Source organism: Rhipicephalus sanguineus, chromosome 1 (genome assembly GCF_013339695.2).
Source record: "Rhipicephalus sanguineus isolate Rsan-2018 chromosome 1, BIME_Rsan_1.4, whole genome shotgun sequence".
Classification (NCBI taxonomy): domain Eukaryota; kingdom Metazoa; phylum Arthropoda; class Arachnida; order Ixodida; family Ixodidae; genus Rhipicephalus; species Rhipicephalus sanguineus.
In genome coordinates, this window is record NC_051176.1 from 206,263,536 (window position 1) to 206,276,709 (window position 13,174).

The window sequence follows — 13,174 nt, forward strand, 5'->3', positions numbered from 1 at the left end:
GTCCGTGTTTGCACGCCCTGTCTCTTTCTTTAGAATGAATACGTACCAACTAGCTCAGCTCTCTGTTATTCTTATTTCTAGCCTTTCCTCTTTATATCCATCTTCCATTCCGCTCCACGATCACTTTCTCTCCCTGATACTGCGTAAAGGCGACGTATATTGCAGGCATTCAGAGCGCCTGAAAGACAAGGGCAACGCTTTGGAAAAGAAAAAAAAAAGCCATGATTGTTGCCGCACCGGACGCATGTAGCAGAAACGCCGTGTATGACATCGCACCTCTGCTGTTCAGTCGCTGATGATGGTGGCTCGCAGGACCGATAATTAAGCGTTCACAAAATTACTCCGGGTGATGGTTGCGACAGCAAGCTGTTGCGAAACGCCAGGCTCGTCACGGAATACCAACCAAAGCAGCGTAATAGTCGACGCTTTTGTCAGGATGCAGGAGACGCGCTCCGTTTGCCGCCAACTATAGCAGTCGCGCCCGATGGGAGATTCAGCGCCCTTCAGCGTTACCCAATTTCTTTCGTTTTTTTATTTATTTTGTTCATTGTAAGTGAGGGGTGTTTCATTTCTTTGTTATTGTGTACATTGATGTTCTGGAAGAGCAAGTTCATTAGAAACGCCATTTGTTAAAGTAGATTACATGTTTAATTAGGAAGCTTCTCATAACATATGCATTATTTATGAATTCTTTCGGCAGCCAATGACGGAATCAAGGAAATAAGGGACATATGGTAAAGTGCGGCCCCTTTTTAAATCCTAGCTCGCCATGCCGATACATTCATGTTGCACATGTAACAGCGCTATCAGGCCCGAAGCCAGGAATTTTTTTCGGGTAGGAGAGGGGGGGGGGAGGCTTGCTGAAGGCCTTGAAAAACACCTATTTTTATTATTTTATTTTCGATAAAACAACCCCTCCATCAAAATTTCGGGGGGGGGGGTCTATTGCCCCCCCCCTTTCCCTAGCTACGGGCCTGCGCGCTATTGGCCGCGAGATCGAGAGGAGTCGCCGCCTGGCGGCTACTGGCTGAAGCGCGCCTAGTGTGGATTGCTCCCTGCGTCGTCTGCTAGCCACGTCGTGTTTGCATGTGCGCGTACGTCCTGCACGTTCGCAAAGGGTGGTTTGTTCTGTTATATTAGCGCGATTTTAACTGCTCGTACGTATACCTAACATGGTGTACACAAGCAAATGGGCTTGCTTGGCTGCATGCGCATTGTAATAAGATCAGTGAGTGTGACTTTCGAGAGGGCTGTGTATTGGTGTCGTACCCTTCCTTCGCCAGAATCATTTCAGTGTTTGTGCCGCTTTCTGGTTCAAGCACATCGTAAAGTGCGCTTGGCGACTCGGTGGTAAACAAAAACGAGGCTCATGCACTTTCGCGTTGTTGTTAGGTGTATAACTGCGGCAGTGTAGTTCATGATTAGCTTTAGTTGTGGTTAAGATGTCCTTTTATTTTACGGTCGTGGTCCCGCTACAGCGAAATATTTCTATCGAGTGAAGTCTGAGACTTCGGTACTCAAACTGTCCCTAAAGAAAAGAAAAGGAAACAGACAAATGGAATGACACGGCAGTGATAAAACGGAGTTGCCGCGCGAAATTTTAACTTGGGGCGAAATTTATGCAGAACCACCCGTGTGCTTAGATTTAGGTACGCTTTGAAGGACCCAGGGGCCGAATTCACAAAACTCACTTACGAGCAAATTGTCGCGCAAGAGAAATTTTGTCGCGTAAGTCGATTCACGAAGCGAAAAAAACGTCGTAAGAGGCCATCGTTATCACATCGGCCGCTGCGGTAAAGCGCGCTGTGACTGTCCAGGAACATGTCAGCGATGGTGATGCAGTTGCTATATTTGGTGACGTCACTGAAAAAGGCTCGTAAGTGGATTCACGAAGCAAAAAAATTGCGCGGAAACAGCGTGGCTACGAGAAAATCCCAAGAGTGGTCAGGACCACTCTTACGAACAATATGGCTGTTTAGAACATGTAACTGCGGCGGGTATCTGGGTGCCGTGGCTAATTTTGAGTTAATTCACGGCCATTTAAGGCTTCTTGATGATTGCTGGTGCGTTTTAATTTATTTGGGCGCTTTGAATTTCGTGTGTTGTTTCGCTTGTACGCTATGGACTGTATTGGCGCTCGTAGTCGTCCAATCAACTGGGAGTTGCAGTAATTAAAGAAGCCTATTGGGTGTCAATGGCGAAACGCATGCAAAGACTTGTGGTTGGATTAAAACCAAAGGTCTACATGAATGGTCGATGAAGTCGAAAGCGGCGCGGTATTTGGTCAACATTTTTTTGTTATGTTGTTGTGTTGCGTCCGACTTCCTCCAATGAGACGTCCAACTTATCATGATGTACGCAGCATTGGTCGAAACCACCACCAAAGAGGTTGAAGGAGCACATCAGCTGCACGCTATTGGAAATAAAATTGAGCGGAGAATTTCAATTAGCCGTTATTAAAGCCTATTATGTGATTCCACAACTTGTCTAGTTGGATAGGCTTTAACTGCCCAATAGGCACGATCGCTGAAACGCAGCTGTCGCTACGCGCTTTGGGTCGATCCAGAGCGGGCTCGTACATTGCAAATCGCAGCATATTATAGATGTGCGAGATTATGCATGAAATCTCAAATAAATCAAGCTTTTCGATCTTCACTGTTCGGAAACCGAAACGGAACGCGTTTATACGGCGAGCAGTCAGAAGTAAATGGATCCAGTAATTTGAAATGACACCAAAACTATGTGCGAATGCTCACGATTCTCGAGTATAAACAAGCCTTTGCCGGATTCACGTCCCTTTGATTACTAACTGCCATTTAACATGGCGTGAGAATATCAATTGAAGGTGGCTTCACCCACTCATAAATGTATTTTGTGCTCAGAAGCGTCAGCTTGACCTAGAAATCATCGCGTAGATAAGGCGAAACCCCCGCAGGAGGCTACTATCGTAGCAGACGACAAACGATAGCAGACGACGGCTTGGGCGAGAGGTGCAACTCGTGATTGGTTGGGAAGCAGTACTCTCTACAACAGCCCATCTTATGACGTTGACAAAACACTTCTTTCATCGCGCGCTCCTGTCGTGTTCGTCATATCTTCCCCCTCGCACATAAGAGAACTTTTTATCTTCTCGCGACCAACGCGAAAGAGCTTTTTCTAAGTTGTCTTAGCGCCTACCCCCTGCTGCGCAGTTTGTAAGAACAACATGGCGCCGTAAACTGTAGGTGTCGGCGCCGATTTTCGCAAACGCATGAGTTCCTTCAGCGTTCGACTGGATGTGCTGTGAATACTGCTGCTTTTCCGGTGCGCGCAAGCAGTGTGAAGACCGACGGCAGTGTCTCTTGGTGTGCCGTGAAGCGTAGCGAAGCCTGTGCCACGGAGTGTTTATGAAGCGGGGATCGGCGCCTGTGTACCGACGGTAACTGGCACTGGAGGAGCCTGCAATGTGTGTTTGAGTGTCGGTAACAGTTCGTTTGCTTCGCTTTCCTGTGTCTCATTAAGGTGCAGTGCGGCATTTCGAATTGACAGCATTTTGGCACGTTACTTGAGTGATTCCGTGCTTCCGTGATTCCGTACGGTAACGCATGAACTACGCTCTGTATTTGATTCTTGCTTCGCCAGTGGTTAGCCCGTGCGCTTCTATTTTCTTGTGAGCAGTCCAGGCAAATGCAGTGTTCGGGAGTGAAACGATGTGCGTTGTGAACAGTGGTGCTGTGTTGACATTTCCAAGACTTGTGAAGAGGCTGTGCCCGTGTGACAGAAGATTAAAAGCGTTGATAACCGTGTTTCGTCCTACGAAGTTGCGATGGTGCTTTATGAGGGCTTTAAGGAGTTGACGCTGGGCTTGGCGCTTTCTTTTTTAACTCGTTGCTTCTCCTTTTTGTGATAACCGTAATTCGAACGTCATAACGTGTCGAACCGAAGCCGCTCGCCGAGACATTGTGCTGTAAATGTGGCTGCTTTGGCAGTATGCCTTGACTGTTCTCCGGTGAAAACTTGGACTTGTACCTGGCAGCGAAAGCACGTGGACGTCATGCTTCGCTCCGGACAGAACACAATTCTCACTGGTGCTTTGCCTTGGATGAAGTCGTAGACCAGCACCTGCTAACTACAGGTTTTTGAGCCCATCTGTCCTATCGTTTTGCACGGCACTGGAGCCTTGACTACAGCGGCCCACGGCGATTTCTCACGCTTCACCAGTGGACGTACACGTCTTGCTAGCGTTGCATTTCTACGTCAACGGCAGCTTCCAGTCCACGGACGTCTTTTGCCTGTGGCTGCAGAGCACATTCCATTCCCGATGACGCTGACGGCTGCTAATATCGTTGTGCCATCGGTGAGTTGAACTTGCGCAACTAATTTCGTTGCTATTCGTGTAGTGCTATAACGTACGTTTGTAAGTTTTTCATCCCAGCAGATGTACTGTCACCCCATGTTAAGTTCCAGTACGAAAAGTACTACTACCGCTTTGTATATACGTATATATGGCCAATATACATATATTGCAATATGAGCAAGTACACCAGCAGTTTTTATGATTTTGCTTAAGCAGGCTTTTATCTGATTATTAGGAGGAGCCTGTCTGTTTACCACGCTTGACAGTTGAGAGAAAAATATTTGATGTGAATTTATCTTCCAGGAGCCATTTAGCACTTTTTCAGGAATTCCCTTTATATTGCAAAATTACTTGTATAGAAGATTACCGCTGTGGCAGCACTATACTTTACCAGGACATATACATTACAGTATGTAAAGCTTACATGGGGCTTCAGTTTGTTTCAAATTGAATAAAGCATATTTGATAGCTATGACTAAGTGATAATTTTTGTGTTTCTGCCAAATATGTATTAAGAGCGCTTTCAATGATGGTTTTTTTTTAATATATCCTTTTTGGCCTCTTCACAGATTGCGGATTTTCGTAAGGTCGTGGGATACATCGATTGCAAGCACTGGCAAATCAAGCCACCTTATGACTTGGAGCACCTGTACAGAAATAGGAAGGACTTGTGCTCCCTAAATCTACAAGTCTTTTGCAACGGTGGGGGTGTCATCATCCAGCCGACCTCAAAGGGGCCTGGAAGCACGCATGGCAGCCTCATCTGGATGGACTGTGCTCTGCCTGGGAGCTTCAAGGGTAGAAAACTGCATAATGGCTGGTTGCTAGGTTAGTTTTTTTAGGTGTTTTAGGTGTTTAACCACAGTAAACACCGGTTATTGTACACACCTTCACAACCAAAACATTGTTACTAACAGTGGATGCTTGTATTATTTTCACACAGCGATGCTAATTGGACGCGTAAAGAGAAGCAAATTATAATAGAATTGACAATGTCGAAAGTGTAAAGTCTACAGCTTATGAATTTTACTCCATACATGTGAGACTGGAAAGTTGTGCTTTTGAAATAGCACAAGTACTTTTATTGCTTATTGAGCTCTTGTGCTTGTCACTCACACAGTGTATCAAGTGCTCTGCATGGAAATAGCAAGCGTGAGAAAATCGCCTGGCTGTTCGCAACATGCAGGGAGAAAGAACTCTAGTTCAAACCTCAGGCCACACAGGAGCAGTAAATGTGCATTTTACCTGCCGTAGCTTATCTTTTTTCAATGTTGTGGCACGTTGTATTTCCACCGTACATGTTCTCAGCACAATTGCATAGTGGCACGGTTATTTCTACAAATCGTATGTGACCTGAGTACTCGCTTGTTGATCTCTGAAGGTGACTCTCGCTATGGCTGAGAGCCATGGCTGCTCACCCTCCTGTCCGTGGCTGGCCCAGCTGAGCAGCAGTGCAGTGCAGCCCCCACCCATGCAAGACAAGTCATACAGTGCACCTTTGGTGTTCTGAGCAGGACACAGCGTATCCTTCCGGCATGGCAGTGACATCAATAATAATGATGGTGAGTGTTTGTGGAAGCCATAAGAGCCCATTAACATGCATTTATGGATTATGAGTGTGTTTGTTGCTCGCAGTCATTTCTCCTAATCAAGTGCATTTTTTTGCAAAGTGTAATTTTGTTAGGAAAAACCGTTTCGAGCAACAAAAACACACATAATCCAATAATGCTTTGTGTTTTCAAGTCTTCAAAATTGCTCCTTCACACTGTATGATGAGGTGGCTATGTTAGATAACTTTAAAGTGATGAACAATAGCTGTTGTCTTGTAACATAGAAATACATGAGTACACGCTAAGAACAAATCGTGTATTTGGGAGTATTTCTACTACACAGAAATAATCAAAATCTTGCTTGCTCGCATTTCCTTTTTTTCAAAACCCCGCTCTTGGCACTTTTCTATCAAGAATGCTATGTCACTTTGATAACACGCGCGTCATTCGTGACCCGGAAGTCCCGGGACCGTGGTGATAACGCGAGGAAAGTACGTGAGGTGGATGACGTTATAGTTGTGGGGTAGCAATACTCCACAAATACTTGATTTTTTCTTAGAGTGTAGCATAGTAAACTCATTTTTGGTCGGCTTCTTGCACCTAGTGTAAAGTCGAAATAGAAGATACTTTATTGGCTGATGTCTCACTATTAGGCAGAAGTTTGTTGCCTTCAAAATGAACATCGTAGGTATACATTTATATCATAAAATAATTTTTCAAGGTCTTCATTGTTGGTGGCTCTATGTTCAGACCTTTTTTCCTTGTTTTTTATTATATTTCATACTTGTCATTGGATTCTGAAAATACGACAGCTAGACTTTTTCGCACATATCAGCTGTCGATTTTTACACATAGGATGGTTGTAACAATCATCTGTATTTTTCTATGTTCCAGCAGTGCCATGGGATCAGGTGCCCCACTGTCATGTAATATCTCGGACAAAACACACAAGGCCAACAAGTAGAGAGCGACTACCAGTGACTGTGTCCTTCTGTTCAGAGTGCGCGTCAACAGAAAGAATGCATTGTGATAGTTGGAACAGCTTGAATTGTATGGTGAGAATCTGCACAGCTGCAGTTTAATCGTTGAGCAGTGCATCATTAAGCAATTCCTTGCACCGGAGGATTCAAAATTAATTAAATTCTGCATTTAATATACCAAACCTTGACGTTAATGTAAATCACACTGTAGTGGTAATGTGCAAATTAATTTCGGCTACCTTGAATTTTTAACATGCACGTAACTCAAAGTGCATGTGTGTCTCTGCATTTCACTGCCATTAGAAACAGCAGCCATGGTCGGCAACCAAAACCGTGTTTTCATGTTTGGTAGTGCACGAATGAAACCATTGAAGCGCGTAGTTTTGCTTTTGGTCTATATAGGCGTTCAGGATACACGCATTATTATAGCACAAATGATTTTATGTATATATAAGCTCTGGAAAGTCATTTTCCACGGATTATTTAGATGCAAAAGGAGCGTCACTATTCCTAGTACGTCCAACAGGCTTTAGCACCTGTGTAATGTTATAATATCGCATGCTTGTCCTCTTCAACGGTCAACCTTTCTGCATGTACTGTGTAAGATTTAAATTTTTTTCCTTATAGTGTTTGCTGCCATATGTTTCTCCATAATGTACTTGTACACTCTGCAAATAGTTTATCATCTATGCAGCTTTGCTCATATTAAAGTATTTATTGCTTTTTGTATGGTGACTATGCATGCATTTACTTATGCCTTTTGATGCGCCTGTGCAATGGTTTAGCCTGAAGAGGGCTGCTGGTGTGCTCTAAACTTGAAACTGGCGACTTCGAACAAATTTTAAGGCTGATAACCATTACTACTATATTCAGACAAGCTGTGATAGCTCCATGAAAATGTATTTAAGATTCTGTAAACTGTGCCAGGTAAATGTTCATAAATTCCTTTATTGTTGTCCATGTTTCATGCACCTGAAACATAATTACTTTGTCGTGGCACATTATAAAATGTTATTCTGCCCATTAGTGCTGATCAACATTGCAGCTGAGGCCAGCAGCAAGATATACATGCAAGGTACTGAATCTTTGCATCACATTCCTTGCCCAGCAGCGCACTGAAATTTTTTTCAAGCGAAATGAGAGACTGATATACAGCAGTCTCTCATTTGAAGGAAGTCGGCACATGTGCACATTTTGAAACCTTTTTGAGGAGTGTTTTCAGAAGAAGCAATAGGGTATTTACATGTCAACAACGGCATTATTTGTACCGAGGAGCTTTGTAACAGTGAATTGTTTTATTTATGTATTGTCCAGAATTTATCCGAGCTGTGCCAATCTTCCAGCCCACGTCACCTGACATAGCTTGTTATAGTGTTGTCAATATGCCGGACTATGTAAATAAACTATGTGTCATCTTGCAGACATGTACCAAAATGTGATGCATTCGTTTTTCCTTGACATCACATTGTCGGGGGCTCTTTTCTTATATATCGTCGTAGGCTGCCGCCCACGAAAATGTATAAAAACTGCTTGTGAGTGGGCAGAAGCAGAAACTATACATGAAATTGTTCCAAGAGGGTTCGAGAAATGCCGAGTTAGCACATAAGAGTGGTGAGAGATTTCTCTCGTAAGTTACTGCCTTGACACCTCATGTGCTCAAGACTGCGTGTATCAGCATTGTTGTTTTATAGCAGTTCATCCTATTAACTACTACTCTATGTATGTATGTATGTATGTATGTATGTATGTATGTATGTATGTATGTATGTATGTATGTATCTTTTAAACAAAAACTTACGTTTTTTTGTTTAGTGTAACTTTCATAAACATTTAGCTATTTGATTTCTAGTTCTTTTTCTATCTCATTTTCATTTCTCAAATATGTTTTCTACTGTGCAAAAATTAATGTAACCTTACAAAAAAAAATATGTGCATTCAAACAAGATGTTTCACTTAACAACGTGCAGTTCTCAGCAAGAAGTTGGGAACTATGCAACCAACCAGCAAAAATAAGTTTATAGGACAGCTCCTCTGTGTAACATTGCTTCTACACATTGCGTTTGTCGAATATGTACAACAGACTAGGCGACTTCAACCAGCAGAACCAAGCTTTCGCCCGTGGCTGTACATACTTTTACATATGTGCGTGGTATTTCTACGTATTGTCATACGTGTTGCCAATTACTATTAAGGGAACAAAACTAGTCAAGCTGAATATGCGGATTTTTGTCTGTTCACCTGTCATCTATACTGTAACTGCTGTTGATAAAGAATAAACTCGCGTTTAAAAATTTCATGTACTTACCAAGGGAAGAGTAGCCCTTTATGACGCAAATGAATTTGCCGTAATGTTTTCCCAGGCGAACTGTTTTGCCCTCTCCTCAGAACTCGATAGCCTGCTGGAGTCCTTTATAGCCATTGACAGAGGCATTACACGGAGCTGCGCAACACGACAGAGACCGAGAGAGAAGACACAAACACATCACTGTGTTTGTGTGTTTTCTCTCTGTCCCTGTCGTTTTGCGCAGCTGCTTGTAATGAATCCCACCCAACTAGCACGGAAACGTGTCCCGACAATGGCAGTCATCTTGGCCGCAAGCATTTTGGCCGCCGCGTGTCTCCTGATGTTATTGAAAACACCGCGATATCTCACCGGCGGTCGAATAGCCAGAGCCGTGAAAAGTAATGCCCAGGTATGATAATTGGGTTTCGGGACTGGGCACCCTTGCGATAGTAGTGGTTAGAGCAAAAAAAAGATACTCTTATTTCTATGATCCGTGAGGGAGCACGGCGAAGCGCATTTGGGTATAAAGGGGCGTGAAAGAAGAGAGCGGAAAGGTCACCTTCTCAAGAAAAGAGTGCTCGCAACACACAACCTCAGGCCGTGCTATCCATTTTTCCATTAAAAAAAAAAAAACGTGGGTGCTTGGCGACACTGCGAATCGAACCCAGTAACTCCCGCATTGTAGTCTGACGCTGTAACGACTCGACCACCGCTGCAGCGTTTCAGAAGAGAGCTGGCCACTGTAACACTTACTTCATTGTATATATATTATCTTTCCCTCGAAAGACACGTAATTCAAGACGTCCGGTGAAAGTCGATCAAAAAAAGAAGAAAAAACTCGGCATCCTAATGCATTCGCCTAAGGTGACTCGAAGGTTAAAGCCATCAAATGGGGCTATATTACCGTGCACTTTGTATCGAGTGCGACATCTCTAATCAACTATCGCTAATTGACTGTCACTAATGTCACTTTCACTAATTGAATATTCAATGTGTTTCGATTATTGTCGTTTAAATAAACTTTCACTAAACAAATCGCTACTCACTTAATTTGCTTCGATTCTCATATATAAGCACAATCACACGTTCGCTCGCTTTTGTATGGCTTTCGCTCCCATGGACGTTAGTAAGTAACGCGAACGCCGTCTCTTTTTTTTCTTATTATTAATCGTGCGAACGCGCAGCACGCGCGCCCTGCGAATCCAGGCGCATGTGTAGTCATGTCACTTCAGGCCGAGACAACGCCGCTTCTTTTATGTTTGCTCACGCAAACTCGGCAAGGACGAAGTGACTGCGCCGTGTTTTCTGAAAAGCATTAGCACGTAGAAACCTCCCGACGAATCTTTCTTGTTTTACGCGTGCACATATCTAAGCGTATACGATTGCTCTCTCATTCCAGCCCTGTCAAAATGCTGCGGTGAATCGGACCTGCGGCATTACGCTATGATACCTTTCTTACTGCTGCTTTGTATTTCTGTACAGTTCTCCGTAGGCTCAAAAGCCGCTCCTATGTCTTGTACTGAGATCTTCGTAAGAAATGCAGAAGTTTACGTCTAGCTACAAAACGCCCTAATGGCAACCACCATACCGTGCTCGAACATGCCTAGTTAGTTTAGTGGCAGCGCAGCTTCATGAAAATGTAACTAAACTGGTTGTGGTAAACAGGGGGAGACGTTTCGGTCACATCTTCAAACCTTCAATGTTTCAATTTACGCGCGGTTTAAAGATGCAGTGCGTCTGGAGCGTTGTTCGACTGCACTTGACGGGATAGCGCACGGATTGTTAACGCCATCGAGCAACTAGATTTTTGTTAGCTATGGTCATCGATGAAACACGAGCACTGGGCTTCGCGCAAGACCCCAGGGCGTCTGCGGCAACGCGTAAGAGCTGTATACAGACGCCCGGAACTGGAGGCTGAGATGCAGCGAAAATACATTGGGTATCATCGTATACCCTCGATGCTAGACGCTTCGCGTGCAGCCTTGCTATCACCTGCGCGCACTTCTTTCTTTCCTTGTCGTTTGATCGGCTTTCGCGTTGCCTCCTTGCCCTCAAAAGTGGCTGGTAAGTTAAATTCGTACCATTGCTATCGTAATCCCTCGAGATACGAGAATTCTTGGCTAAGAAATTGCGTGGACAAGAGAAAGCTTTGTGAATTCGGGCCCTATGTTCAAAATTAATCCCGACGACGTGCCTTACATTTATGTCGTATAATTTCACGCAAAACCTCATCCTTTTTTTTTTTCACGTTATCTTGCGCGTTTGTGTGGAGTTGTTATAAATTGATGGAAGGCAGCGGACATTATTATTTCGAAAAAAAAAGACACTTATTCCATAAAATACCCAGACCTTTGTTACATCACTGTCGTGCACGTAATCAATCGATGAAAGCTCTGTGCTAAACTCTTACCTGCGTATGCGTATTCGTGTGAACAGTGCTATTGAACTCATTGCACAGGAATATGGGCTGGTATACAAATGAACAAGAAGTAAACACTTTAGTTCAGCCGTGCTACAGCAGTGCGTAGTACACATAACACAAGCTAAACACGTACAGAGAAAATAACAAAAAAAGTCATATAGTGCGTAAGCGCAGACTGTCATCCAGGGCGAGCATCCCTTTCGTCGGCAGATTACGCTTCTCTCAATAGTAATAGGAACGTTGGATGATCTTCGTGCACTAATTCAACAATGAGGAGTGTATATATTGCCAGTAAGCAGTAATCAACGCATTTTATTCGCCGACAATTGGTTCAAACCACTCACAACGAAGCGCCGCTGTGTGCATTTGTATACGCGCCACCGACCGCCTGTCCACACTAACGCGGCGACGGTCATTACTGGCGGATATCTGTCGCGTCCGTGCTGTGAGCATGGAGATCACCTGGTGTGAACGTCACTTGCCTTTGCCGACAGTATATAATGTACACGCGCTGTGTGTATTCCGGTTTCTCGTTTTCACTCCTAGTGCAAGTTCTGTTGCGGACGTTTGACATCTCTGACTTGGCCTCCGAGATTATATTGTATAACCGAGTGGCGCCTCCGGATCCCTCGAATTCGTTGGCCGTACCGATTCTATAGCTCGAGAGATTCTCGTTTACCAGCGTTTCACGAGGCAAAAATATGGGGTGCCTCGCAAGTCCCTCGGCGGGGAAGAGGCTGCGCCGGCCATCGAAAAATCCTGACTGATGTTTTCCCGCATTTATACTTAAGTTACACGCAATACGTCCGACGCTTTACCCGGCCTTGTGTACGTGATGCTGTGTTAGGCTGACGCTCTACCGCGTCTCATGGAGGTGCGTGCAGAAATCCAGTAACTTAAGCAGAGATCTAGGCAGATCTCTAATGTCTATGTAGTACGGAGCACTGGGGAGCACAATTTGCCAGCTCGGAACCGTGGAGTCAAACTCGCGCTCCTGGATCAAGTCCCGATGGGCGGCTATGGTTAGTGGAGTGCTGGAAATGCCCCACCCATAGAAACTCCAAGAGCGCCCTTTCTTTTTCCTTGAATAATGTTTCATATACTATAAATTGGCGAAGTTACGTAAGAACACCTGTTCACATTGGACGAATTACTCGTAAATAGAGTGCGCAACTATTCTCTCTCCATCGGAATCGTCTAGTGGCATAAAAGAAAATCTTCAAAGTATGTGGTATGGTATAGCAGGGTAGATCATTCAGTGTTTGTTTGAACGTTCCTCCAAATATGCGCTTGCAATCGGCACTGTACTGAGTAAAGCGAAGCCTTTACCTGAGCAGATGACACGAAGGACGCGTACTGACTCGGAGCATGTTTCGTTCCGCACACCTTTTTTACTACCCTGACCTATATTCACGAGGTATTTTGTATGCTATAGTGGTTAGTCGAAACAGGCGCAGTCAATCGCAGTGTAGAAAAATATATTAGCGAAGATAGTCGGCTAACGGCAAACAATTTCCATACGCTGTATGATATTCGCAAAGCTTTTCTCTCGTAAGAACAATTCAGTCGGGAGCCCTATCTAACGTTATGCTTGCTATCGCG

At 44.2% G+C, this 13,174-nt stretch overlaps 1 protein-coding gene across 2 annotated transcripts in view; it reads left to right on the top strand.

Moving 5' to 3' along the window:
• The window catches only part of LOC119406177 (ankyrin-2), a 345,579-nt gene that overhangs the window by 37,853 nt on the left and 294,552 nt on the right, over nt 1-13,174 (top strand). The gene's annotated exons all lie outside the window — the stretch shown is intronic.